This window comes from Bos grunniens, chromosome 1 (assembly GCF_055505025.1).
Source record: "Bos grunniens cultivar Pamir isolate PY7600 chromosome 1, Bosgru_T2T1.0, whole genome shotgun sequence".
NCBI lineage: Eukaryota > Metazoa > Chordata > Mammalia > Artiodactyla > Bovidae > Bos > Bos grunniens.
Window position 1 is genome coordinate 113,235,055 of NC_141165.1, and position 27,169 is coordinate 113,262,223.

Genomic DNA, 27,169 nt, shown 5'->3' on the forward strand with positions numbered 1-27,169 from the left:
GTACATTTTATATAAAAACAATACAAATTCTTTATAAAGAACTCAATAATTAGTGATAATACTAATAGTAACAATAGTTATATTTTATTTAATGTTTACTGTTAAACATTGTCCTTAGCATATGAAGTGCATTATCTCATATAATCCTCATAACAATCTTTTAAAGTAGATACTGGTATTGTCCACTTAATATTCAGATAATCAAACTGAAGCTTAAGGACATTACATAACTTTCCCAAAGTTACACTACTGCTAGTAACTGTAGAGAAGAATTAGAACTCAAGTCTATCTGACCCCTGAATCTGAGTTCTTAACCTTTCTCTGTAAGTGGTTCCCAAAATTAAGTAAGTGATCATCATAGTTGCCAGGGGAACTATTTAAAAGTACAGATTTCTGGGCCCAACCCCAAATATCCTGAATCAGAATCTCCAATGGGAGCATTTAGAAATAGGAACACAATGGCATCTCAAACATGGTTTAAATGTTCTTTTAAGACGCCAAGAGAACCTGAGTGAAGCCAGTTGTCACATAGTTGTCTAAGTCAAATCATCAGCTTTGAAAAGAAAATAACATCTCTTTTACCATGTGAACCTTTTTTCACTATATAGCAATCAGAAAGGTCTTGCTTGCTGAAAGGTCAAATGAAGTCATGGTCACACTATGTCAGCAATTAGTATCAGGACAGCCAGATGTACAGGCGGTGTTATGGAAGGTGAAAGTGATACAGCACAGCAAAACTGCTGAGTCAGAACTGCTGAGTCAGAAGCACAGCAAAGAGAAGGCACAGAACCAGTGTGGAGACAGCTTAAATTTCCAGTGAGGCTACACTCATTATATGACCAGATCAACATTTCTTAATATTATATATATAGTTTTTGTTGTTGTTTAGTCCCTCAGTCATGTCTGAGTCTTTGTGACCCCATGGACTACAGCATACCAGGCTTCCCTGTCCTTCACCATCTCTCGGAGCTTGCTCAAACTCATGTTCATTGAGTCAATGATGTCATCCAAGCATCTCATCCCCTGTTGCCCTCTTCTCTTCCTGTCTACAATCTTTCCCAACATCAGGGTCTTTTCCAGTGAGTTAGTTCTTCACATCAGTTGGCCAAAGGATTGGAGCTTCAGCTTCAGCATTAGTCCTTCCAATGAATATTAAGGGTTGATTTCTTTAGGACTGACGGGACTCTTAAAGAGTCTTCTCCAGCAATACAGTTAGAAAGCATCAATTCTTTGGCGCTCAGCCTTCTTTGTGGTCCAACTCTCACCTCTGTACATGACTAGGGGAAAAACCACAGTTTTGACTAGATGGTCCTTTGTCAGCAAAGTGATGTCTCCATTTTTTAATATGCTGTCTAGGTTGTTCATAGCTTTTCTTCCAAGGAGCAAGCATCTTTTAATTCCATAGCTGCAGATACCATCTGCAGTGATTTTGGAGCCCAAGAAAATAAAGTCTGTCACCGGTTCCATTTTTTCCCCTTCTGTTTGCCATGAAGTGATGGGACTGGATGCCGTGATCTTTGTTTTCTGAATGCTGAGTTTTAAGCCAGCTTTTTCACTCTCCTCTTTTACCTTCATCAAGAGGCTCTTTAGTTCCTCTTTGCTTTCTGCTTTTAGGGTGGTATCATCTGCATATCTGAGGTTATTGCTATTTCTCCTGACAATCTTGATTCCAGCTTGAGCTTCATTCAGCCAAGCATTTCACATGATATACTCTGCCTATAAATTAAATAAGCAGGGTGACAATATACACCTTTCCCAATCCTAAAAAATTCACTTATTGTCTAATTTATGTATTAATTTCAAAACAATTACTGAGTGTCTAACGTGTGCAAGGCACTAAAACACAAAAATGATCCTTGCCCTCAGGGGCAGAAAAGCATTCAGGTGGCAGAAAAAAGAGGTGAATACTAATTAGGGGACAAGATTAGGTTTCATGGAATAAGTGGCATTTGAGCTACCTTTATTATATAATTAAAAATATTATTTAAATAAACTTAAGTATTCTCAGCTCCATGAGATCATTCAGAATGTTGTCTTCATCTGCATGATCAAAGCTAAAACCCCACTATGTCTCTCTTATAGAGTATGGAGGATAGAGAGGATGGGAAAGAAGGGTAAACTACATGAAAAGTATCTTGCTTTCAAGTTGGATTTGACCATATCTATTATTCACATTCCACTAATCGAATCCAAACTCACTTAGCCTCTTCTCAATACAGGGAGAGGTAGAAATGTCTGGCTGGGCAGCCATATAAGCCCAGGAAGGAAAAAACCAATTGATGTTTCAAAGATAACTAACAAGTCTGCCACAACCTTAGCACAAACCACTTAACCTCTCTGTGCCTCAGTTTATCTTCATGATCTTAAAGAGGATAACATTTTCTTGAAAAGGACGCAAGAGCACTAATCATAAAAGATTACTTATTAGACTTTATTAAAATTAATCAATCATTATAAATTAATAAATTAATCTAAATATAACAATAATCAGATGAAAAGGTGTCTTGTCATCTGAACAAGCGCTGAACCCATGGTAGGAAAGGTGTGAGCTGGGAAGGTAGAAGAAAATGAGAGAAGCCCTAGGAACTGCAGACATGCTTTATTCACCAATGGCTGATGCACCAGAAAGGGCTGTTTCGGGTGGGTTTAATATAGGTATACATGAACAAAGGTGGCAATTTGCCAAGCTATTACATCACGATGTGTGTGTGCAGTGCTGTGGATGATCTCAGCTGTTGCATAACCATGCAAAGTCATTGTTTATAGGAAGTGGGGCAAGAGAGCCTGACCATCACCATCTTGGCTAATTACTGTTCCTCTACAAAAAGCAAAGCACAGTTTGGGAGAAGATACCTGCATACATATAACCAACAGAAGACTAATATCCAGAATATATAAAGAACTTGTAAAAATAAATTAAAAAGAAAAGACTGGCAAGCCAATATAAAAAAGGAAAAGACTAAAGGACACTTATTTGGATAACCAAAGAATCATGTGAAAAGGAAGTTCAACATTATTAATCATCAGAGAAATGCAAACTAAACTATAATGATACCACTACAGTCCTACCAGAAAGGCTAAAATTAAACTGACAATATCAAATATTGCTGAAGAGAGCAACTGGAACTTTTATATATATATATATATATATATATATATATATATCTGGTAGCAATATAAATTCCATTTATATGAAGCTGAATTTCCATTAATATGAGCATGAATTTGCATGAAGTTCAGGAAAGCAAATTAAACCGTGGTAATAGACATCAAAATGGTGGTTACTTCCTGGGAAGAAAGTGGATATCAACTGGAAGGTGGCACAAAGGAGGTCTGCGGCAGACTCGGACATATTCTACATTTTGATCTGCATAGTGTTTATACAAGTATATGCATCTATAAAGTCTCACTAACCTGCATGTTTAATGTGTGTGCACACTAATAAATATAAAGTATACCTCAATAAGGGGAAAAATGGAAAAACAGTACTTGTAAGTTGTGAAATGAGAGATGCTACACATTCTGTGGGTGCAAGAAGTAGAAATGACTGAACTCAGCAACTCTTATCAGCCTGGTAACAAGAACACTGGTTCTCATAACAGTAACTGGAAGATTCAGAGAGGCGGATGAGTTTGATTTTGGGATGTTGTGCTTGAGAAACTGAGAAGACATCTAGGAGTAATTGCACACATGGGACCAGAGAGAATTCAGGCAAGCAGTGGCTAAAATCAGAGATGTGGGAGTTCTAGGATGGAAAGGTAGATTGAAACAGTAGGAGCAGATTAGAGTATCTGCTACTGCTGCCACTGCTAAGTCGCTTCAGTCGTGTCCGACTCTGTGCAACCCCATAGACAGCAGTCCACCAGGCTCCTCTGTCCCTGGGATTCTCCAGGCAAGAACACTGGAGTGGGTTGCCATTTCCTTCTCCAATGCATGAAGGTGAAAAGTGAAAGTGAAGTCCCTCAGTCCTATCCGACTCTGAGCGACCCCATGGACTGCAGGCTCCTCCATCCATGGGATTTTCCAGGCAAGAGTACTGGAGTGGGGTGCCATTGCCTTCTCCGTTAGAGTATCTAATAGTATAGAATGCAAAGGGCTAGATTGTCCTAGCAAATGCCTACATTCAGAGGATAAGAGAAGGGGAATAAGCTATTACGGAAAATAGAGAAGAAGCAGTCTATGATATTGAAAGAGAATTTAAAGAGCCCAGTGTCTTAGAAGCCAAAGGAAGAATTTCAAGGAGTGGATAGGTAGCGAACTGTGTTAACTGGCCGAGAGAAGTAGCAGAGGGTGAAGTTTGCTGGACCTGATGATGAAATCGCCAATGACCTCTGAGAATAATTTCATCAGAATGGCAGGTGCCGAAACCAGATTTGAAGGAACCAGAGTATAGTTAGGATGTAGACACACTGAGTATAGAGATATTTTTTCAAGAAATTCATCAGGGATGGGAAGGGAAATGGCTGTTCACTTGTAGAAATAGCAAAGTTGAAGGAAAGGGGCCAGTTAAGACTGAAAGATGATGTTACAAGAGAGTCAAGTCCCAAGGAAGACAAGTGAGCATGGGAGGCAAGAAAGAGATAGTTACTACAGACACTGATGGGGACTTAAAATAAGCATGAATCTCAGGTTGACTGAGAAGTAAGGAGAAGTCACGAAAACAATGGCAAAGGAAAAGTACGGAAACCTCTAAGCTTCCTAGGGTTAGAATAGGAAGATGTCAAACTAACAAAAATTAATGTTCGCAAAGTTCTTTGACCTCATTTTAATGGACTAGCCTATTTTAAAGATGCATGTTCAATATATGTGTAAAAGATCCTATTTTAATTTGGTCATTGAAAAAATGCCAGTGCCAAAAAAAAAAGTGCCTTAACAGAAATGAAATACATTTTTACCAGGCAGGTTCTACTACTTAAAGAGGTTATAAATATTTGATTGGAAAACAATGTTTTTCTCTTTCTACTGAAAGAGCTATTCCAAGATTAGAACAAAAATACTAGCAAATGATGGAAATAACAAAATAAGCACATTCTAATGATTAAACAATCTGGCCTATGGTCCTTACAGACCCTTCTTTCTAGTGAGAATAAAAACCACACACTTACCATTAAGAGCAACAATAACAAAAGCATTCATCACACTTACTGCTGCCAGAAATGCAAAGTGCTTGTCTGAAAACTGGGCAACTCAAGCCAGGTAAACAGATTAAAGCCCACTCAGATTCCAAAGTAGGAGCATTTGCTTGGAAAAACAAGATGCATATCTAAATAGTTACGTTTCCTGGCCAAAGATCTTGCTTAACTCAATTAGCTTGGGCTTGTTTCTATTACTGGAAGTCATACTTTTTTATTACCAAATGAAGAGTTTTTCATTTAGGACAAATTAGTACAAGCAAATGAAGCAGCAGGAAGGAGAGCTTTATCTTTATCTCATTATTTCAGCCTGGGAAATAGCTGCGTGGTTTTCTGTGTGAAGCATTTTAGTAAGAACAGAAACAAATACTTTTTGGGTCAGGTCACTGATCAAACCAGCCAACCAGTCCAAGATTCCTGTCTCTTATGGAAGCCTTTTAGGGGCCTGTGAGGATGCAACCTTAAAAAATAAATTACTCTAAATAGCCAATTTTGGATTTCAAATGTAAGTAATTCTTCTAAAGCTACTTATTTTTTTAACCCACCTGATCTATATGGCAAATGCTTTAAAACAAGCACATGTGTACACACACACACACACACACACACACACACACACAGAGCTTACTCTATGCCAGCTGTTTTAAGTGCTTTTCACTTACTCTTTAATCCTTGTAACAGCTGTACGAGATAGGTACTATTATTAGCAGCATTTTCTAGATGAAGAAACTAAAGACTGAGAAGATAAGGTGATTAAGGACACAGAGTTAGAAATGGACAGGGAGCTGAACTGAACCCAGCAGTTTGACCATTTGTCTATATTCTTAACCACGAGGCGGCCACACACTCTAGTGCACTGCTCTTTGAGTAAATGCATTTCCTTCAAGACTCCAATTCTAACAATTCTAGGCTGGGTAAACAAGTGTGTTTGCCCTGCCACACTCTTTACAATTTTGTACATTTTAGTCATATGCTTTTTTCTTCCCAGTTTTATTGAAGTATAATTAACATATAGTACTGTATAAGTTTAAGGTGTACAGGATAATGATTTGAATTACTTACATCACGAAATGATATTCACAGTAAGTTCAGTGAACATCCCGGGCTTCCCTGGTGGCTCAGATGGTAAAGAATCTGCCTGCAAGGCAGGAGACCTAGGTTCGATACCTGGGTCGGGAAGATGCCCTGGAGAAGGAAATGGCTACCCACTCCAGTACCCACTGCAATATTCTTGCTTGGAGAATTCCACTGATAGAGGAGCCTGGCAGGCTATAGTCCATGGGATCACAAAGAGTCAGACACAACCGAGTAATTAACACTTTGGTGAACATCCATCATTTCATATAAATATGACATTAAATAAATAGGAAAAAATTTTCCTTGTGATGAGAACTCAGGATTTATTCTCTTTCATATATAACATACAGCAGTGTTAATTAAATTTGTAATGCTGTACATTATATCCTTTGTACTTATAAGATAAATAACTGGAAGTTTATATGTTTTGACTCTTTTTGTCAGTTGCTAAGTTGTGTCCGACTCTTTGCAACCCCAGGGACTGCAGCACGCTAGGCTTCCCTGTCCTTCACTATCTCCTGGAATTTGCTCAAACTTCATGTCCATTGAGTCAGTGATGCTATCCAACCATCTCATCCTCTGTTGACCCCTTCTCCTCCGGCTTTCAATCTTTCCCAGCATGAGGGTCTTTTCCAATGAGGCAGCTCTTTGCATCAGGTGGCCAAAATATTGGAGCTTCAGCATCAGTCCTTCCAATGAATATGAATTCCTTTAGGATTGACTGGTTTGATCTCTTTGCAGTCCAAGGGACTCTCAAGAGTCTTCTCTAGCACCACAATTCAAAAGCATCAATTCTTCAGTGCTCAACCTTCTTTACGGTTCAACTCTCTCAAGTTTTGACTACCTTCATCCAATTCCCCCTCCTCCTAACGCCCTCGCCCCTACCACCACCACAGTGTCTGGTAACCACAGTCTAGTCTCTTTTTCTATAAGTGTTTTTCTTTGTTTCTGAGGTATAACTGACCTACAACACTATGTTAATTCCTGGTGTACAACATAGCGATTTGGTATTTCTGTATATTTTTAAATGATCACCATAAGTCTAGTTGTCATCTGTCACCAAAGACATTATGTAATTATTGATGATATTCTCCACATTGTACGTTTTATACCTGTGATTCTTTCATTTTGTAACTGAAAGTTTATACCTCTTAATCTCCTTCACTTATTTCACCTATTTTTCTCCTCCCCCACTTCCCTCCCCTCTGTCCTCTGTATCCATATCTCTGCTTCTGTTTAGTTCATTTGTTTTTTTTTTTTAGATTCCACATGTAAGTGTAAGTGAAATCATACAGTACTTATCCTTCTTTGTCTGACTTATTTTACTTATTGTAATAGTCTCTAGGTCCATTCATGTTGTCACAAATGGCAAGACTTCATTCTTTTTCATTTTATGGCTGAGTAATACTCCACTGTGTATATATATATATACCACATCTTCTTCATCCATTCATCTATTGATGGACACTTAGATTGCTTCCATATCTTGCTATTGTAAATGATGCTGCAATGAACATATGTGCGTGCATATACCTTTTTGAATTCATGCCTTCTTTTTCTTTAGATAAATAACCAGGAGTGGAATTGCTAGATCGAATGGTAGCTTACCACTTTGTTTGTATTTACATAAAACCTCCAACTCTGGTTAAACCTTTATTTTCAGGACAGGAAACTAGTATGACAGAAAACACAACATTTGAATATGCTACATTTTAAATAAAAAATAAGATCATGCTATTAATTTAGTGTGACTCCCTTCACATTCTGTTGTTAGTCCTTTCTGGCTGTCCAGCTTTTCCCTTAGATCAAAACTACAGTTTTCAGATGCAGCTTGAATTAACCACTCTTCACACCATTTTCCATCTTAGAATGGGCTAATGGCTAGATATCCTTGTGAATGAGGATAATTTCCTTGGGAATGATAGTCCGTCACCCCGTTACAGAATCACTCTGAAGGCACTTAATTTTCACTGCCTTTTCCATGTCCTCTCATGGAACTACATCTGAAAAATTGGTTCGACTCATGTAAGGGATAAGCATGAGTAGAAAGTCTGCTAAACAAACACCTACTGAGCACCTCCTCTTTCCTAGGTACTGGGTGTGCCACAGACTTTCATGAGTAGGCCCATACTTTCAGTTGCCAGAAGATCATGTTCCCAAATGCCTATTCAAAAAATGCCACATGGTACTAAGAATGTCTCAGTTACTAATACTCAGTCAATCACACTGATGAAAATGTTTCCTAAAAACGTCTCATCTAACATTGTAAATATCCTCTTTATTTAGAAGTCAGTGAAAGCAAGCCTATCATTAAATTTCTTGTTTCTAAAAAATATGATGTAGTTAGCTTAACACTGATTCTTAAGAGAGCTCATATAGTATTGGCAGACAGACCATAGGAAGTTAATGAAAATGTTCTGTTTTGTTCATCGGAATCATATATTATCAGCAATACACACATACACATATATAAACTACATACAAAACATTACACTGAGCTCCTCTGGGGACAAGATATTTGGTACTACTTACATAGAAACAAATATATAAATCTTTTTTAAAAGTATATATATGTATACGTGTATATCTGTATACACACAACAGATACAGAAAACTATTTTTAGGCTTCTTGGAATCTGTGCTACTTACCAACATAACGTAGAGAAAAATACTTTACCCATTAGGCATATTCTGCCCAGAGTTTAACAAAGATAAAAATCACTTGTCTGAGAGTGGAGTTACACAAATTATTTAAGCAAAAAGACTGAGCTTTGCTTGACTATTTAGCTTTAGAATACACACACCGCTGATATTTAAGCAGCATAAACTGTGTAGGATCGTCAGCGCAAATCACAGGTCTTTACGTGTGGTAAGCTTTCCCAAAGAACATCTGGCTAATAGCCAAGCAAAAGTACATAATTTAAAACATTCAATCAGTTTCATTCTGAGGCATTTTTGTTTAGTGTTTAATAGCTTCTCCAGGGACAGGAAAATTACAAAAGCGAATTGTTTTGACATGAGCTAAAATGAGTCATTGATCGTCACTACATTTCTGAGGATTTGGCATTAACCTTCTGAGGCAATAAACCATAAACATTTGAAATAAATATCAGTTTTCCTAAACAGTTTAGTAAAGTCAGTCTACTCTTCGGACTGGAACAATAACTATAACCTTAAAGGAAAGCACAATCCTTTTCCCACTTATAGCAATTTTGTTTTTTTCAAATGTTTCCTGAACATTTTCAATGGCCATGTATGGCTGCATGACTAGAGCAATAGGAAGGCTTAATTGATTTTTTTAAAATAACAAGTTAAAAGAATAACATATACAATGTAATCCCTGGGTAACTTTCAAATTCATTGTTACCTAGTATTTCCACTGTATGCATGCAGAGGAAGGAATGCTTAAAAGACACCATGCAAACAGGCTTGAGGTTCAACTTCTGCATGCCCCAAGGTCCCTGCTTAACTCCATGCCCTACCCCCTCAGACATGCTCTCGGGTCCAAACAAATTTCATTTTCCTTTAGATCAATGGACCTAAAACTTTGTTAGATATCAGAATCACTAGAGGAGCTTTAAAATATCCCAGTGTTCATGGCACACCAGTTAAAGTTAGAATCTCTAAATCTTAAGTATCAATAGTGCTGAAAGCTCTCCAAGTAATTCCAGTGTGCAGCCCTATTTGAGTATCAATGCTTTAAGACTTGCATGGGAGAGCAGAAAGAGGCAGAGTTAGGCAATGATCAATACCTTTGGTACTTAATTGTTAGGATGAACATTAAATCAGGAAAAAAAAGGTTGCACTAAATAACTGTAATGAAACTATCACTTATTTACAACAGAGTTAAGTGCACAGATTCCACAGCCAAACTTTCTGGGCTGAATCTTGGTTATTTTAATCTCTCAGACTCAGTTTCTTTACCTATTCAATGGGGATAATAATAGTACTCACCTTATCGGTTACTATAAAGATTCAATGAATTAATCTACATAAATGTAACATGTTTAGAACAGTATTTTACACAGAGTAAGCACCAGATATATTTTAGTTGTTATTAATATTCTTATTATAATCTATGTTACACAGATGAGAGTTGAATAATCTCTCCTAAACCTAGAAGAGTTGAATGGATTTCATTTCCAGAATTTATTCATTATGAATTTTAAAATTTTAAGAATGACATCACTAATGTTTATGATATGTTCAATTTAACATAACACTATGTATAATATTTTCAATTGTAATTAACCCTTTAATTTTAATAAACATTTTATTAATATTTATTTCATCCTAAAATACTGTCAAGGGCTTCCCCAATGGCTCTGCAGTAAAGAGTCAGACTGTCTGCCAAGCAGGAGATGCGGATTTGATTCCCGCATGGAGAAGATCCCCTGGAGGAGGAAATGGCAATCCACTCCACTATTCTTGCCTGAAAAATCCCATGGACAGAGGACCCTGGCAGGCTACAGTCCATGGGGTTGCAAAAGAGTCAAATACAACTTAGAGACTAAACAACAAATTACTGTCATGTTGATTCTGACCTTAGAACTAAAAGGGTTTCAAAGATCCAAAACAACCAGAACACCACAGATGGCATCTTAGGAATGGATAATAAGAGCTAAATAGATGAATGGGGAAAAAAGGGAAGTGAAAGTGTTAGTCACTCAGTGGTATCTGATTCTTTGTGACCCCTATGGACTGCAGCCCACCAGGTTCCTCTGTTCATGGAATTCTCCAGGCAAGAAAACTGGTATGGGTAGCCATTCCCTTTTCCAGGGGATCTTCCGCACCTACGGATTGAACCTGGGTCTCCTGCAATGCCAGCAGATACTTTACTGTCTGAGCCACCAGGGAAGCGCAACTAGTTGAATACTTACTGCTTAGGTGCTATTCTAACCACTTACAAGCCATAATTCATTTAATACTCAACAACCCTATGAGGAAGGTACTCTTTCTGTCTTCATTTTATAGAAGAAGAAACAGATGCACAAAGAGGTTACAAAATCAATAAATGAAGAACTTAAGATCAAATGCAGGGAGTCTGATTTCAGAGCCTTGCTTATCATCCTTGAGATGTTAACGTGCTTTGAGGAAAAATGCCCTGAAGGTGAACTATGGTGGAGTCATAGTCTAGATGGAAGTGGAAGTCCAAAATGCCCATCATAATAATTTTAAAAACAGTGCACCTTCTATGTTATTCTTCACACTTTATCTTAGAAATATTTTGTTAAAGAATGCAAGAGGGGCTAGGAAGCTGCTGGAAAAAAAAGTAATAACAGTAATCATAACAGCTACAACATAGATTTCACAAAAACCTAAAACCTTTATATTCAATAACTTAATTATTTTAGTTATATAGTTGATATAATTTACTGAGAACTTCTTTGTAGACACAATTATTTGGAATATTTCTTAATATGGTCTTAAAATACATGTTTTTAATGCCCATTAAAGTTAAAAGGATATATCACAGTAAGAAACTACCAAAACACCTGCAAAATGTAATAACTTGGTATCAGAAGCCAGCAATCTGCTTTGAAAAACCATAACCAATGTTCGGTTCAAAATAAAATTGAACAGACTTCTTATATGATATAAAATAAACATCAATGAACACCAGAAACTACTTTCTCTAAAAGGGTTTTTTTGGATGAAAAGAAATGAGTTTTTATAGTTGAGGCCTCTAAATAAATGCACACATAAATTTTTCAATTAATATAACCAAAGCACATCTATTGTAGCTGTCTCTAAGGCCCTAAATAAAAAGGAGTGTTCACACTTTTTCTTTACATATATTCAGCCTTCTTCAGGTGATGTGAAATACCAAAAGAAATCCAATGTGTATTAATATTAATAATCATCTAATAAAGAATACACACTGGATTTCTCTTGGTATTTCAAAAAACAGAATAGCTTGAAATGAAAACTTAAACTTCTATAGTATAGACTCCGTGTTCATGGAATACACCTCATTTAACTGTACCTTATTCTGACATTCTTGTGTGATATTCCAAGTCATACTAAAACAAAACTACTAGGATGATGTGAAAAATGCATACATGTGTTTATGTGTGGGTGTGCATATTAAAAGTTGATCTGTAAGAAATCTGTCACTAGCAAAGAAAAATTTTGTTTAGCTGAAATTTCTAGGTTTCTATTTTTAAAGGAAGTGAGTTTGAAAAGGATGAGATTGGACATAAAGAATCAGAGCAAACATAGTCCCTGGGCATTGTGTAATTCCATATAGAACAATTTACTTGAAACATCTTCCATTCCATATGCCTATGACATGACATACCTCTAAAAATAATGCTATCTACAATACAGAAATACAGTCTTTGTCTAAGAACCTTTTTAAAATGAAATGAAATACGAAAAATATGAAACAAAATATGAAATATGAAAATACGAAACAAAAATAATAATGTATCACATCTAAACTCTCAAATAAGCAACCAAGACTTCTTTTGAATGTTTCCTTCTGTTTTGAGAGTCTGATAAATTAGATTAAGTCTATTTAGAAATACATATTAACGACTATTCAAGGTATAAAAAATCCTGTTAGAACAATAAATACAACATTAGTATGAGGACTCCAAATTGGAATCAGGATATCTTTTATTAATACTCTTACTTATGGTGATTAGACAACAAGGAAAACTTCATCTAGTCATGAGCATTACATACTTCTCTGGTGGCTTGCTTTGCCATGTACACTTTAGCAGAAAGCTTTGACACAATACAGGGGTGTCTCTTACAGAATACCCCTATAATCTCCATCACTCATTCTAGACATCCCCTTCTAGAAAAGGTAAAATAAGAGAAAGTGATCTGACTGGAATGTATGAAACCAAATAGAACCAGTTCAAAACCTCACAGCTTCCCATTAGTCTCAGAAACAAAACTTTGGTTTTCTACTTTCACTGTTCTACAATAGATTTCTCCTCAAATGTATATCACCTCAGTACTCCACCATAAGGCATCCATTATCTTGACAATAATGGATTAATAAATCTCCACAGAATATAAACAATCAAAGATCAAAAAGGGTCCTAGTACAGAAAATTCAAAATTTGGTGTCGGGCAAATGAACACAAATTAGTTGAGATATAGAAAGCCAAACTTTCAGGTGCCCCCACATATTTGTTTCATTTTGAACTGTACTTATTGCCAAAGCTATAGAACAGTGGTCAGCAACCTGTCTTTTGTAAAGGAACAGGTAATAAATGTTTTAAGCTTTGTAGGCCAGATGGTCTTGTTTCCACTATTCAATTCTGATGTTATACCAGGAAAGCAGCCAGTAATATGTAAACAAATGGGTGTGGTTATCTTCCAATCAAGCTTTACGGATATTAAAATCTGAATTCCATATAATGTTTGTGTTGGCATATTACCAAATATTATTCTTATTTTGGAATATTATTCTTATTTTCCAATTATTTAAAAATATACAAACCATTCTTAACTCGATACCAAAACTGATAGTGGGCAGGCTATAAAGCTTAGTCATGTCTTCTCTCTGCCATGCCCAGCTTTCTTATACATGTAAATGTATAAAGAAATTTTTGACTACAAACAAAACACTTTGTTTACATTAGCTTCTTAGCCATCCATTTTTAAAGTATGAGACCAGACATAAAAAAATATATACCCTTGATACCAATCATAATAAAGCAGGATACTTGGAGAGAGGGTACAGAACAACTGGGTTCTGCAGCACTGACACATTTACAGATATATACATATTAGTAAGTTCCTTGTTCATCTTAGTATTATTCATTGTCAAGGTCCAAATCAGTAATAACACCAACAGCTTTTTCCCCAGAATCTGCACAACTGAAGTTAAGTCTTATTAAGAAATTAAATAAATTTTAGACACATAAAAGTTCATAATATTTTTTGCCATAATCATTTCTATGCAAACAAAGCAAAACAAAAAATTGTGCTGAGAAACAAATTATGCTTCTCTCTAGTGTGTGTGTGCTCAGTCGTGTCCGACTCTTTGCAACCCCATGGACTGTAGCCCACCAGGCTCCTCTGTCCACTGGATTCTCCAGGCAAGAATACTGGAGTGGGTGGCCATTTCCTCCTACAGGATTCTCTCTCTAGTATTTATCTCTAATATAACAAAAAGCCATAATTAAATTTTGGAGACTTAAAACACAGTTCTTATTCATTAGTCATGTATGATATACAATTGGAAATGGGTGTGCACTTAGTATACATAGATTTCTTTTTAATGTTGAGAAAATTATTTTTTTCAAAGTAAGTTATTGTGTTTTCAGTTTGTTAGAAGGTAAATATTGATTAATTCATAGTTTGTGAAATCAAAACAACAAACACTTTCCCTTTAAGGTAACTTGTGAAATCTCAAACTACTGAGCAAAGATTTAGTTGCTATGGCAACAAATAAATCCTAAACACTGTCACTGCAGAATTATCATTTAAAAGAAGAGGGTGCCTGAAGACAGTAATTTGGGGCCCATTCTTCTATTCTTTGGCCTTCAAAGTGACTGTTTCAAAGTGCTTTCCCACACTTCATTTTTGGTATGTTAATAAAATGTCCTATTTCCTGATTAAATTCTGTCTTTCCCCTCTGGGAACCTTTCTCGCAAGACCTCTGCATGGAATGAGAAGGTTTAAGATGACTGCCATTCATGAGAAAAAAGACACCACCACAGAAAATCCTAGAAAACCTATACACTCCATACACAGAAATGATGTTCTAATGAGGCATGCAGACTTTTTAAATCAAAACAGTCCCTCAACGGAAGAGCACACCAATTGTGCAGCTAACGTTAGTGCTGCAGTCCATGGGGTGGCAAAGAGTCAGACATGACTGAGCAACTGAACTGAACTGAACGTTAGTGCAACAAATTTTCCCTTACCTTCCTATTGCCATATGCCTGTCATTTTCTCCCTACAGTTTCCACTCACTGTTTTAAACATATGTTGCCACTTATTTGCCAGGAGAGGAATCTCTGAACTACCCGTTTTATGTATGATAAAATGGCAGACGGAGCGGAGCCAGAGACGGCACCATTAGTAGTCATTCACACTTCTGTTTTCTCTTAGCTTCCTTTTCTCTAAAGTTTATTCCTCATATGTTAAGAGGGATGTGTAATCATAAAGACATCCGTGACTCATACTTAAGAATATGGAAGCACAGCAATTCCCTGTGGAAGCAAACGGTTCACTCTTGCACAGAGCTGCATGCCTCTGCTACAGAAAGCCTATCTTTACGGCTTAGAGCCTGACAAACACTGGCGAGAGCCTTCTTTGTCAAACCTCACCGACTATCAACATTCTTTTCTTTTCCAGTAATCACTGCTAGAGTTTACCCAACATTTAACCTCAGTCTTTTAATAAGGCACCTGCTTCATGGGTTCAGGTTGCTAGGTGATCAATTGCCCTGAGTCAAGAGGAGAAAATACCATGGAGATTAGTTAAGAAAAAAGGGGTTTTCCAGTAAAGATGAAGAGAATTTATGGAGATAAAGTGGGGAAGTCTGGTGTTAGAAGTACAGCAAAAAGAAATGAATGCTATTTCAGTCTGTATTGATTATCCTCTTCCGGCTTACTGAAACCAATCTATAGGCCAAGAAACACTGCCATGGATTAATAGTTATGTTACTGTTGAACTAAGTTCCTTGAACTATATATCCAGCAAACCCTACCAGGAACTTGGCCTTTTGTGAAAAAGTGGTGGAAAAATAAGCTCTTGTCCATAAGCAGAAAGGAAATACAGTACCTTGAAGAAGCCACAAAATACTACCACTATTCATATGTGAATACTGAAAGATCTTCACAATCCAGATAATCACGATGGTGTGATCACTCACCTAGAGCCAGACATCCTGGAATGTGAAGTCAAGTGGGCCTTAGGAAGCATTGCTACAAAGCTAGTGGAGATAATGGAATTCCAGTTGAGCTATTTCAAATCCTAAAAGATGATGCTGTGAAAGTGCTGCACTCAATATGTCAGCAAATTTGGAAAACTCAGCAGTGGCCACAGGACTGGAAAAGGTCAGTTTTCATTCTAATCCCAAAGAAAGGCAATGCCAAAGAATGCTCAAACTACCACACAATTGCACTCATCTCATACGCTAGTAAAGTAATGCTCAAAATTCTCCAAGCCAGGCTTCAGCAATACGTGAACTGTGAACTTCCAGATGTTCAAGCTGGTTTTAGAAAAGGCAGAGGAACCAGAGATCAAATTGCCAACATCCACTGGATCATTGGAAAAGCAAGAAACTTCCAGAAAAACATCTATTTCTGCTTTAGTGACTATGCCAAAGCCTTTGACTGTATGGATCACAATAAACTGTGGAAAATTCTGAAAGAGATAGAAATAGCAGACCACCTGACCTGCTTCTTGAGAAACTTGTATACAGGTCAGGAAGCAACAGTTAGAACTGGACATGGAACAATAGACTGGTTCCAAATAGGAAAAGGAATGCGTCAAGGCTGTATATTGTCACCCTCCTTATTTAACTTCTATGCAGAGTACATCATGAGAAACGCTGGACTGCAAGAAACACAAGCTGGAATCAAGATTGCCGGGCAAAAATATCAATAACCTCAGATATGCAGATGACACCACCCTTATGGCAGAAAGAGAAGAGGAGCTCAAAAGCCTCTTGATGAAAGTGAAAGTGGAGAGTGAAAAAGTTGGCTTAAAGCTCAACATTTGGAAAACGAAGATCATGGCATCTGGTCCCACCACCTCATGGGAAATAGATGGGGAAACAGTGGAAACGGTGTCAGACTTTATTTTTCTGGGCTCCAAAATCACTGCAGATGGTGACTGCAGCCATGAAATTAAAAGACGTTTACTCCTTGGAAGGAAAGTTATGACCAACCTAGATAGCATATTAAAAAGCAGAGACATTTCTTTGCCAACAAAGGTCCGTCTAGTCAAGGCTATGGTTTTTCCAGTGGTCATGTATGGATGTGAAAGTTCGACTGTGAAGAAAGCTGAGCAGAGAAGAATTGATGCTTTTGAACTGTGCTGTTGGAGAAGACTCCTGAGAGTCCCTTGGACTGCAAGGAGATCAAATCAGTCCATCCTAAAGGAGATCAGTCCTGGGTGTTTATTGGAAGGACTGATGTTGAAGCTGCAACTCCAATACTTTGCCCATCTGATGCGAAGAGCTGACTCATTTGAAAAGACCCTGATGCTGGGAAAGATTGAGGGCAGGAGAAGGGGACGACAGAGGATGGGATGGTTGGACAGCATCACCGACTCAATGGCAAGAATTTGAGTGAACTCTGGGAGTTGGTGATGGACAAGGAGGCCTGGTGTGCTGTGGTTCATGGGGTTGCAAAGAGTCAGATATGACTGAGCAACTGAACTGAACTGATTCATATGTGATGGGATATGGCAAAACATAAAAAACAGTCCTGCTGAGGGACAGCCCACTAAATCTATGAAGCCAACTGCAAAGCTAGTTGAATTATGATTCATTCTTTAAAGGGGGATGTTTTCAGCTTTACCAGTCATGAACATGGGTGACTGCAAGTTGCTTAAAAGAACATGTTGTCATCCTTGAACCTGCAAAAGCTAAGAATAAAATATACTAAGCTTAACTCTCCAGGCCACATAAAATACATACCAGCATTCTCTGGGTTATGAACACCTGACTCATTAACATTCCTTCTACATAAAAAGGCAACCTACATTCGGCTCAAAAGGATGATACCTGGAGAGCAAGAGTATTTCTAGAGCTACTTCATATTCCTCAGGCTAGTTGGCCAGGGGCTGCCATGGACATGGCAGGGAGGTGTTCACCTAGAATACAAAGTGGGAACCTGGAATGCATTTACTAATAAGCGTCATGTTCTATGTAAAACATAGGCTCCGAGCTAGTTCACAAAAAGCTAGCTGACCCCAAATATAGCTGAAATTTCTATACATTTGCAAGAATATTGTTCTCTATTATGTGCTACAATAATCACATTATATGTAAATCTTGTGAGCTATGATATGACTGTGCTACAATATTACCATACTATCACAGTTTCCGAAATACAGATTTTCAGCTTTATTATGGGTTTAGTAAATCTCCCTGTGCTAATCTGGGAACCAATTCTCTACTTTGTAACTTAATAACATTGTTTCTGTGGGAAAGATATTTGAAATGAACCTTTCAAATAATCTTTTTGCAAAATGGGGCAATTCTTACATATTGAAGATGAACATACTTACTTTTCTTCTTGCTATAAGAATCCAAGTTACCCTAAAATCTATGTAAATTCTTCATCGTCCCAGGTTTCTTCCATGAGCAAAAGAAACCATAAGCAACATAGACTTTAAAAGCATAAAAAAACAAAAAAAAGCAAGAAATGGTTATTTGTGGAGAGAAGAGAGCAGCACATGAGCACACAAGAGTAATGTGGATAGTAACTCTGCCCTCCAGCCCCCTTGGGCCAGACCTGGCACCAGACCAGCTCCTCCTCAGAGGCTGCACATTTCACGTGTCCCCAACAGAGGAGCAAAGTGGGTGGAGCTTTACCTCAACTCCTCAGTGCCACCTTGTCTCACACCTTCCCAGATGCCTAACTTCTTCATCTGCACGTGAAGGCACTTCTTGTATGCACCTTGTGTAATTTACTTAGCTTTTAGCCAGTCTATCTCTTCTTCCATATTAATACCTCCCTAACCAACTCCCTGGAGAAGGCGATGGCACCCCACTCTAGTACTCTTGCCTGGAAAATCCCATGGATGGAGGAGCCTGGTGGGCTGCAGTTCATGGGGTCATGAAGAGTCAGACATGACTGAGCCACTTCACTTTTACTTTTCACTTTCATGCATTGGAGAAGGAAATGGCAACCCACTCCAGTGTTCTTGCCTGGAGAATCCCAGGGACGGGGGAGCCTGGTGGGCTGTGGTCTATGGGTTAGCACAGAGTCGGACATGACTGAAGTGACTTAGCAGCAGCAGCAGCAGCCAACTCCCAGAGGTAAATTCCCTGAAGCAAGGAATCTGTCTTATTTTCCACCATATAGCACAAAACTTTGGCTATAAAAGCACAGAGGAAAGGAGCCTATTACATCCTGGTTGCATGTTAAATGGCTTTCTTCCCCTCAGATTTCTGTCATTTAACCTAGGTAGGTACTTAATAAATGAAAGCTGAATGTCTACTCACCCAGCTTCAATAAAAAGAAAACCGTAAAGAAACGGATAGAAACATTTGTGAATTCAGGAAAGAGGTAATCAGATTTTTTACCTTCAAAATGCCTTTGGTTTTGGTGGTAAAATCTAACTATAAAATATCTACATATTCTAAGATGGGTGTTGGTAAACAAAAACTGTTCTCAATTAGCATGGAACTCTACTTCTATTTTATAGTGATAAGTATAAAGTAATTATCTATAGCACATAAACAGGTGTGGAGATTCTACAAAAATGGACAATATTTCTGTGCTTACCATTCAAAAATACCTAGACTCTAAAAATATTGTTACTGGAGATGGAGATACTTGAAAGCAGAAGGATGTGCCCTGGGAGTCCCAGATTCCCTTACAGAACACCTTGAAGGGACAGACACAGAGCCTGCTGCATTCATCCAAACAAGACCTTGCCACCCCTAGTCCACAGTCACCACTGCACACCTCATCCACTCGGACTTCCCTGGGAATGGCCAGGAGAAGACTGACAAAGGCCACAAAACACGAAGACGTGACTTGGGACGAGGACTGCAAACCTGTTCACCCAACTGTTAAAGACTTCAAATCATTCCTTCTTGAAAATCATCTTCAGAATCTCATTCCCTCAGTTCTTAAGCTGAGGACAAGCACCTGCAACACAGTGATAAGGAAACATATGCACACACAAGCAGCTACTCTAACAAACACTTGCACACACATGCAGGCACTCACATCTAACTAAAGATACACAAGCAGAAATAATAGTTCCTGTGATATTAGAACAAATTTAGTCACCATACCATATCAAAAAGAACAATGATCTAGCAATAAAATATGGTAACATCCCAACAAATAGTCTTTGGCAAATGATTTTTTATTTTTTTTTCCAACTAGACAGTTCAGGCTTTATCAAAATCAGAAAACACTGTCAGCAGAACCCTCAATAACACTTCTATCCATTGAAACTCTTCAATTTCGTTACTTCTGTTTCTATTCCAATACTAGTTTTCATTTTTAAGGGTAAAAGAATGATAGTGAATTAAGAGCAAGGGAAAATCTGGGGAGATAGGAAATAAGGAAGCTTATTATATGAACTTTTTCTAAATCAGAAGTATAGTGGGGCACACAAAGAACAAAAGCTGGCTTTTGCTTGGAGAGCATTGTTTTAATGCTGCAACAAAGAACCCAAGCTGGCTTTTGCTTGGAGAGCACTGTTTGAATGCTGTGACAGAGAACTCAACCTGGCTTTTGCTTGGAGAACACTGTTTGAATGCTGTGACAGAGAACCCAAGCTGGCTTTTGCTTGGAGAGCACTGTTTGAATGCTGCGATAGAGAACTCAACCTGGCTTTTGCTTGGAGAACACTGTTTGAATGCTGCAAATTTTTTTTTATGGCACTGTAGGGCACAGAGGACAAAGCCCAGGGTCCTACCAGCCCCACATAAAGTTGAGATTGCAAAGAGCTAAGCCATCGGTGTAAAGGTGACTAAGAAACAAAACCAACCTCTAGGAATGGTAAGGAAAACTACTTTTCTTAAACTATGGCATTGGGAGGAAGCGAAGAGATAAACTCCACTGAGTATTTATAATAATGTCACCCAACCCGAGAATTTGCAGTCCAAATTCACACTACCTGGGTGGTCCAAAAACAAAAAAATAAAAAGCCTACAGATTCTGGGCTGACAATACCCGCCTGCACCTGGCAAAAATAAACGTAAATCCTCTCTAGAGGAAGCCATCTTCAACCCAAGGTTCAAAGAACTGCCACATATAAAAGTCTAAGGTGTTAAAGTTCATATTTTTTAAAGAATCCAAAAACACACTAGAAAATGATGCATAATGATTGAAAGCCAGAGAAATCAGAATCAGAGCTGCTGATATTTACAGATCTCACATATTTAAATTATCAAATAACATGTATATCTCTCAATATATTAAAAAGGGAGATTGAAATTTCTAGTTAAAAGTAACAGACTACAAAAAAATCAGATACATTAGTGGAAAAGAAGAAAATTTTGGATATGAAAACTATAACTGCAGATCAGCAAAGGGAATTGTCAAGTCAAGTGTCAGTCACTCAGTCATGACCAACTCTGGGCGACCCCATGGACTGTAGCCTGCCAGGCTCCTCTGTCCATGGAATTCTCCAGGCAAGAGTACTGGAACGGGTAGCCATTCCCTTCTCCAAGGGTTCCTCCTGATGCAGGGATTGAATCCCGGTCTCCTGCACTGTGGGCAGATTTTTTACCACATGAGCCACAATAGTGAACTGAAAGAAAAATCTGAGGAGATAATAAAATGCAGCCTGAAGAGCTAAAGAGATGGAACAGGTGAAAGAATAGTTAAGGGATATGAAGATTAGAGTAAGATAGTCTAACATGTGTCTAAGTTTTAAAATGTAAGGAGACAAGTTATTCAAAAGTCATATTTGGCGAGTTAACACTGAGAATTTCCTAGAAGTCAGGAAAGACACCGATTTATGCATACAGGAATCTTAATGAAGCCCAGAAAGTATAAAATGAAGAAATCTATACTTAATATGTCATATGATAGAATAACAAAAGACAAAGGAAAAATCACAAAAGCAGTCAGAGACAAAAGGAGTAACAATTAGACTGATGACTGACTTTTCAACAGCAACATGGGAGTCAGTGGAATAATACTTCCAACGTCCCGACAGACAACCTAGAAGTCTATTTGCTGTAAAAATCTTCCTAAGAACAAGGGCAAAATAAAGACATGTTCAAATAAATAAAAAGACGGAGTCTGAAAAAAGCACACTTCCACTAAAGAAACTTCAAAAGTATGTATTTAGGTTGAAGGAAAGTGATCCCAGATGAAGTATGGAATAAAAGAAGGGATGATAAGCAAAGAAAGTGGTACATATGTTGTTAAATCTAAACCAACATTGACTAAAAGAACAAAAATAGATGATGATGATATCTTATAGAATTTAAAAAAGAACTGTTTAAAAGATATTTCAGCAATAATATAAAAATTGGGAAGGTATGCTTAAAAGTGTTCTGAAGTCCTTAAAGTCTCTGGTGGGATTAAAATAGCGATTAGCTTTAGACTCTGATCATTTAACTTGTGAGGCAGAATGTATAGGCAAATTAGTTCCTAATAGAATAGAAACAGTGTATAACTCCAAGTAGAGAGGGCGAAAATGAATAAAAATAAAATCCAAAAGAAGCCAAGAAATAGACAAAACAACAGCAAAAAAGGTGGTAAAAAACAGAACCATCAAATAAGATGACAAAAGTAAATCCAAATACATCAATAATCACTGTAACAGACTAAATACATTAAAAGACAAAGACTGTCAGGCTGGAGTAAAACAATTCTAACAATAATAATTCCCAACTATATGGAAAAAGAGACATTATCAGGCAACCACTAATCAAAAGAAAGGTTATACAGCTATATTAATATAAAGGGATTTTATTTAGGTGGAAAGCATTTATAAAGAGTAAGTATATAATGTGAAGAACTTCCATTTCCTAGGAATACGTTGATGGTCACTGGCACTGGACAAAAAAAGTAACATAGATAGCCTTTGGGAAGTAGATTTTCATTCCTGACCTAAAAAGTTGAATTTTATTATTCTTCATTTTCTCTTGTAGTTGTGAGTGAGCATACATAAAAGCCAGAATGTGTACTTACACAGTGTGTGTGTGTTTTAGGGCCAGGGGTAAGAGGTTGTAAGCAATGAGGAGGGAAGAAGACATCTGTTCCACAAGGTTTCAGCAAACAGCAGCCATAGATAGAGAATGGATGGTTGGATAGAATCTGCTTTTAACCAAAAGTTGGTCAGCACATATCAGAGATGAAACAAGACATTTTCATGTTTTGAACCTACTGATATATTAAAAAGAGGAAGTGAAGAAATGCCAATATAAGTTTATGAATGCATGCTAATTTAAAATACTTGCATTTAGGAATGAACTTTTAATTTTTGTAATGAAAGGTCAGGTAATGAAATATAATTGAGCTATTCACAGGATTTATTTGAAAATTAATTTATAGCACACTCTTAAGTGGCATAGACTAGTAATGAGACAAATAAGTATTCTTATGATAAACGTATCACTTTTGTCAATCTTATCAGAGTAGATCAGCATTTGGAGATAAATTTGAGGTCACTCAAAGTCAACACCAGTGACTCTCCAGATTCCCAATGTGAGTAAGTGAATTGGAACATGGACATTCTGTCATCACTAGGGCAAGAGCCATTCATGGTAACTAAAAATTGATTCTATGTGTTTCAAAACTCAACTGGATCAGTTTTCATTAGAATTTATTATATTTAAAAAGAAATCAGCTCTATTTCAAGTTATGTTTTGCCAAGAGACAGTGCTAGGAGCAAACTCTGTCCCTGCAGTTTTTACTCCTCAAGTTCTCAGGCTGTCAGCACTATCATGACAGACTTTTCCCTACTTGCATGATTAAATACAATCCCATGGGGGAATCTTCCCTATCGAATAATATTTGTGATCAAGGAAACTAAAGAAACTTGAGTAAATGTAATAAAGAATAGTTTCTGGATCAAGACTTATGTTGAGTTAAAAGTACAAGGCCAAAATCTATTACCACAAATAGGATCCCATAGCATCCTGCACGCACATGTGCCTTCACAGATGTGAAATAAATGGCACATAAAATGATGTAAAAGCTGAGTCAATGAGTGGGAATAGTGTGTACATGGTCATCACCTCTTTCTCTTTCTCCTGCCGGATCCAAAGCACTTCTTTCCAGTCATTTCCTCACTCAGCAGGCTTGTGGAATACTCACCCTGTGCAGGGTATTGTGCCAGTCCTCATACAGAATCTCAGAGAGTGGAAAGCAGGTTTGAGACACCAAGGTAGAGGGCTGGGCAGAGTAACCACCACATATGAGGCTCTCAATAAATGACAGCAGTTCCTTGCCATTCCCTTCCCACTCCTTAAATCTTCTTTGAACTATGAAACTTAAGTCAGAGAGATTTTAAGAATATATTTGATAAGATTCTTAAACCTATGTCATAATCTGAAAAGATAAAAAACTTACAGATTCAGAAGCTGGCAATAAACGAAAACAGTTTAAAACACAGTATGGTTGGATTTTTAAGTGATCCTTTCAATGTGATTTATATTACTGTTACTGTTGTTTTAATGCTTCAATGCCAAAAATAACTGGAGAGGGAGAGAAGAAGACGGGAAGGAAGAAAGAGAAGAGGAATGGGAGGAAGGAGAAGAGAGAAGAAACTGTACAAGCAGAAGTACTTCAGAGTTCTGCAGCAGAAAAGTGTGGTGCACACACAGGCCTGAACTATGGTCTCTCTGCATGTCCCTGAACAGGCTACTGCACAGTTGAGTTTCAGTTATACAAACTACAAGATGAGGGAAGCTGACCAGATGATCTCCAGATTCATTCTCACTCTATCCCATGAAGCAAAAGTGAAAGTGTCAGTTGCTCAGTCCTGTCCAACTGTTTGCAACCATGATCTGTAGCCTACCAGGCTCTGTCCATGGAATTCTCCAAGCAAGAATACTGGAGTGGGTAGCCATTCCCTTCTCCTGATCTTCCTGACCTAGGTATTGAACCTGGGTCTCCTGCATTACAGGTGAATTCTTTACCTTCTGAGCCATCAGGGAAGCCCCTGCTATCCTACAGTGCAAGCCTAATGAACTAGATGGCAGATAAGAGAGATACAAAGTTTCATGACTCCAGGCTTAGTACCAATTGCCCCCAAGACCAAATTCTACTACAAGACACTGAGTGTGATATCAGAGGTTGCTGAAGTCAGTCTGCAATTCAAATCCTGGTGCCACTCTTTATTAGCTTTGTGATCTTATACAAGTTACCTCACTTCTCTGTTTGTTCCTCGGTTATTTAACTCACAGAGTCATTACGTGGACAAAGTTGCTATTATATGTAAAGCATACAGTTCATGGCATCCATTAAGTAATAAATGTGTTATATATAATTGTTACTAAACAAAGATATAAACAAAACCAACACAGGATAGAACTGATTAACCCAGATTATCACAGGAGCAGTGCATGATGAAAATACTTAAGTGTGAGGTTGTTCATTAGGAGGCTGGTGATCAGAAAGCTCAATGACACAGTAGTTTGGTGTAGGCTGTCTTAGATAATTATCTTAAAATGCTTAGATAATTTAGGTACACACACAAAGTCTGTAAGTCTATGAAGGGGAAGATGATCCTAATACACAGAAGTAAATTGCTCATTTTGAGCTCCAAACCATACAGACAGGGTGTGAAAGGACTCATATCAAACAGGCACAGCTGACAATTGAGGACAAACTGCTTTCAAATACTTAAAAAACTGTCATGTCAAAGCAATGCATTTATTCAACACAGCTCCATGGAAAGATCAGGAATGTCAGTGGAAGTTGGAAAAAGCCAGTTTTTAGATTGGAATGGAGTGGACTTGTTGAGGAAGTAACAAATCGCTGGGGCTACTCAGCTCTAGTGACAACTGAACTGTGTTTGCACCAATTCCTGGGAAGAAGGTTGAAATTCTCACCTGAGAGAGATTCCAATTTGAGGGTGAACACAGAACTTTTTATCTCCCTCCAAAACCTGTATTTTATGATGCAGATTGGATGCCTAGTGACATAAATTATAAAAGGATTTCTCATGTACAAAATAAACAATTGGCAAGCATGTAAGACAATGTTGTTATATGATAATGCAGTATTAATATTAAAAGTTCAGATATTTTTGATCAGAGTTGTCAACTCATTACCAATCTTGATGGCTTGGGTTGATTACCAGTATTATACAGATCTTTAATTTAAAAGAAATGCAACAATCTATTGCATTTTTAATCCATAAAGTAAATAACTTGCTCATTAATGTTCCATATTAGTTCTGTAGTTAGTATAAACCATGGTAGATTACACTAATATTACAATAACTAGGATTTCAGATACATTCTTTTTGACAGTTCTTTCCCTGGTGGCTCAGAGGTTAAAGCATCTGCCTGGAATTCGGGAGACCCAGGTTTGATCCCTGGGTCGGGAAGATCCCCTGGAGAAGAAATGGCAACCCACTCCAGTACTCTTGCCTGGAGAATCCAATGGAGGAAGGAGCCTGGTAGGCTACAGTCCATGGAGTCGCAAAGAGTCGGACACGACTGAGCGACTTCACTTTACTTCACTTTAATCACATTAGTTAGTCATTTTTGATTTTTCATGTTTCCCAACAGAGGCATGCAGACCCATAAAACACAGTGGCTGGATCACCAGTTTATTGTTTGACCTTGGGGCAAGTCCTTTAACCTCTCTGAGCTCCAATTATCAACTTAAAAAGGGAGAACAAAGAGTGGTAATAAGCAGAGTAGATGTTTTCTGAGGTATTTTATACTATAAAACGTGATTTTATGAAATAATCATCCTTCCTAATAAAACTCAAAGCACGTTTCTCATTTCTTAATTTGTCTGTCATTTTATCCCAGTGAAGACATCTTATCTTTAGCCATAATGCAGGGAAGTGAAGCATTTAGGCTATACCACTACCAGTGACTGCTCCATGAGATAGTTTTATTCTATCCCTCTGGGGTTTGGAAGTAGTTGCCTGACTGAGGGAAAGAATTTAACAACCAGAAGCCACCTTCACAACAAGCAATGATCAACTGTAAATAATGGACAAAGCAGAATCAGGGACAGGAGGGAAGATCATAAAATGTCTCTTTCATAAAAATAACCTTAGAATGAGCCATTTTACGCTTATTTCCTTTTTATTTCCTAAGTGCTTTATTCCTTAGGCCTTCTAGACCCATTTCAATGAACTTACATGATTAA

General features: G+C 37.6%; 2 protein-coding genes across 9 annotated transcripts in view; one reads left to right on the plus strand and one right to left on the minus strand.

The window, feature by feature from the left end:
* CMSS1 (cms1 ribosomal small subunit homolog) overlaps positions 1 to 27,169 on the minus strand; it is a 394,950-nt gene that overhangs the window by 304,980 nt on the left and 62,801 nt on the right. The gene's annotated exons all lie outside the window — the stretch shown is intronic.
* FILIP1L (filamin A interacting protein 1 like) overlaps positions 1 to 27,169 on the plus strand; it is a 306,532-nt gene that overhangs the window by 226,983 nt on the left and 52,380 nt on the right. The gene's annotated exons all lie outside the window — the stretch shown is intronic.